The 3,576-nt window shown below is 33.7% G+C and overlaps 1 protein-coding gene across 1 annotated transcript in view; it reads right to left on the reverse strand.

Moving 5' to 3' along the window:
- Positions 1-2,568: 2,568 nt before the first annotated feature.
- LOTGIDRAFT_205487 (hypothetical protein) overlaps positions 2,569-3,576 on the reverse strand; it is a 7,029-nt gene continuing 6,021 nt past the window's right edge. The window contains exon 3 of the mRNA XM_009066643.1: positions 2,569-2,710. The gene's annotated coding sequence lies outside the window, so the exon portion shown is untranslated. The remainder of the gene's footprint in view (positions 2,711-3,576) is intronic.

Genomic DNA, 3,576 nt, shown 5'->3' on the forward strand with positions numbered 1-3,576 from the left:
ATGTTTAGATATTGTGGCATTTCTATTGTGTTTAATTAATTTTAATTAATAAATCTGTTATTTAGAAATTTAATTGTAGTACTCTGTAAAAATTTCCTCTAAGGAGATGAAGTCATTTATTGTTTTCGGAAATCTAATAATTGAATTCAGTTAGTTGGTTTAGTTCTTGTACAATTCCTAAACCAGATAATGTACTAATCTAGAACAATCTAATTAAAATTATAATTAAACCTTCGCAAAAAGACTGATTTTATAATGCAAGTAATTTGTTTGTGTCATATTACACAAGTACAATTTTTGCCATTTCCATTTCTTTTTCAAAGCATGTGATATTCTCATTCAGGTCCATTTTGGTCTGCATGGCATCAAGTGTACAATTTATGAAACAATTTTGCCGTTTTTGGCACAAACAAATTCATATGATGTACATGTATGTGCCATCATTGAAGGAAAATGAAACTCACATAAGAGATAAACAGGAACAGAAATACAAAAGACATATTTAAAATATGGACTTAAATAAAGGATGTGGGTGTGTAGGTGAAAAGAATATGACAGACTAAAACGTACGAATCCAAACTGTGTTGCTTATCTTAGGTATACAACTCACATAGATAGCAACGCGTGAGATACTTATTAGCCAATAGATGGGCAGTATTCGTGATATTGACCAATGAAATGATAGTTCAGCGAAGACCACTGTTTATTAAAGGTGATCATTCTTTCAACCAGTCGGTGTACCGAATCAGACTTATCAACCAATCGAAAGATAGATCAGAATACTGATATCACTCAACGAAATAAAGTAACGTTGTTTACACATCGACAAAAATATACCCCACATTCAATCAACCACGTCAATAGTAAATTAAGGTGATCCTGTCACTGGTAATTACTTTTTTTATTCATAAAATATCAAAATTGCGAGAACTACAAATACTAGTTTCAACATGACCACATGACGAAAAGTGAAATTACCAGTACCAATATACCAGTATCAACATGGCAGTAGGTACAAATTCAAGTATCAACATGACATTTTGTACAATTACTATAGTTTCATCATGACCAGAACTACAAATACTATTATCAACGTAACATTAGGTACAAACAGTATCGACATGACATAAAGTACAAAAACTAGTATATCAACCTGACGTCAAACACAAAATACAAGTATCAAACGACAACAAGTACAAATTCTAGTATCAATACGAAAACAAGTGCTACTAGAACTATGTACAGCTCAGAATATGGCACTAGACCTTTACTCATGACTTTTTGGACCGTTTACGTTCTGACCATCTACGTTTTAGCCCCGGTGCTTTTTAGCATACCTTATATACAAGAACATAGTTCACAGCCATTATGCATTTTCATCTCGACTTGATTAGACGAATTTTTCAAAAAAGCTGTAATATTTCAAAAATGCCTCTGAATCATATTTTAAGCCATTTCTAAACCTTTGAATTTGATTTGAAGACTTTTTAGAACTATCATATCCTTTTTTAAAATTCGACATATTAAGGTTGTGAATTCAAAATGGCTGTGAACTACGTTCGTGTGGGTTATTTTCACGTAAGAACCATACGTAGTTTCCTATGTTAAAAGCAACGGAGGCTTGTCGTATGTACATACCATTAGCGAACAAGAAGTTAAAACTCTTGCGTGTCTAGTGAATACATCAAGTACGACATGTCTTATATCACAGACATTTCTCATCACAATTCCTAATTTGTAAAGAAAAAAAGTTTTTTTTCAAAGAATAGTCTGATTTTTCATATATTTTATTTTTGCTTGAAGTATAAAATAGTTTAAACTACATGTTAACATGTAATGGGTGTAGATGTATGAGAAAAATTCTAAATGGTTGTGCCATTGTCAGGTAAGATAATGTACGCCTTTACAGCAGCTTTGTTTTAAATACAATGAACCATAATATTTAATCAAAATGTTCATCGGAAAAGTATTCAATTTCGCAATAAACTTCGCGATCTTAACTGAGATGAAAATTAATTGAAAACTTTCTGTTGTATTCACAAAATATTGTTGAAATTATATAACATTTATGTAATTTACCACTTTTCACTATGAAATATTTTTTTGAATTATTAATGCAAGTATTATGTATGTCATTGATCAATACCAAATCTGGCTTCTATTGAGTATACAAACAGATTTGGACGCGCTTTAACAAAGTCAAATACCTACCTCTTAGAGAGGTAAAAAACTAAATGGTTCTTGGTTGAATTGTGTTCATGAACTTAACAAAGTCAAGGGCAATTACTCCAAAAACATTCTCCAAAAATTCGCCAAATTTCTTTCAGATCGTATCAATTGCAGTTATCACATTAGGTTTGATGAAAATCGATTGAAAATTGTAGATTCTATAATGCTGACAAATATTTTCGACGCAATTAACAATAACTCTTTCGAGATATCTTTCATTCCAGTAAAAACACCAAACTTCAATAAAAATTGATTGGAAATTGTAAAAACGATGGATACATGACTTGCATAGGTAAAGGGATATAACTCGTGCTAAAGGTAAATAACTCTTGCTGAAGAAATGATGTATCACATATTTATGTTAAATTATCAATCTTATGGCATTAAATATAAAATAGAAGATAGTCAGAAATACAGTCTATACAAGTGTTTTATTAATAAACAAAAAATAGATTTAACATGTAGATTTATTCAACCAATTCTGCAAGAATTTTAGTATTCCTCTCCCTCTCCTTCTTCTCCTTCACCTTCAACAGAATCAACTCCAACTTCTTCATAATCTTTCTCTAATGCAGCTAAATCCTCTCTAGCTTCAGAGAATTCGCCTTCTTCCATACCTTCACCAACATACCAGTGGACGAAAGCTCTCTTGGCGTACATCAGATCAAATTTATGATCAAGACGGGCCCAGGCTTCAGCAATAGCAGTTGTGTTACTCAGCATACACACAGCTCTCTGTACCTTGGCTAAATCACCTCCTGGTACAACAGTTGGTGGTTGGTAGTTGATACCAACTTTGAAACCAGTTGGACACCAGTCAACGAATTGGATGGTTCTCTTGGTTTTGATGGTAGCAATAGCAGCATTGACATCCTTGGGAACAACATCACCTCGGTACAACATGCAGCAAGCCATGTATTTACCATGACGAGGATCACATTTGACCATCTGGTTTGCTGGCTCGAAACAAGCGTTGGTGATTTCAGCCACAGAAAGTTGTTCATGGTATGCTTTCTCAGCAGAAATGACTGGTGCATATGTAGCCAGAGGGAAATGGATACGTGGATAAGGCACCAAGTTAGTCTGGAACTCAGTAAGATCAACGTTCAGAGCACCATCAAATCTGAGTGATGCAGTGATTGAGCTTACGATTTGACCAATCAATCGATTCAAGTTGGTGTAGGTTGGTCTTTCAATGTCGAGATTTCGTCTACAGATATCATAAATAGCCTCGTTATCCACCATGAAGGCACAGTCGGAATGCTCCAATGTGGTATGGGTTGTAAGGATAGAGTTGTAAGGCTCTACTACAGCAGTTGATACTTGTGGAGCAGGATAAACAGCATA

This window comes from Lottia gigantea (genome assembly GCF_000327385.1).
Source record: "Lottia gigantea unplaced genomic scaffold LOTGIsca_788, whole genome shotgun sequence".
In the NCBI taxonomy this organism is placed as follows: Eukaryota; Metazoa; Mollusca; class Gastropoda; family Lottiidae; genus Lottia; species Lottia gigantea.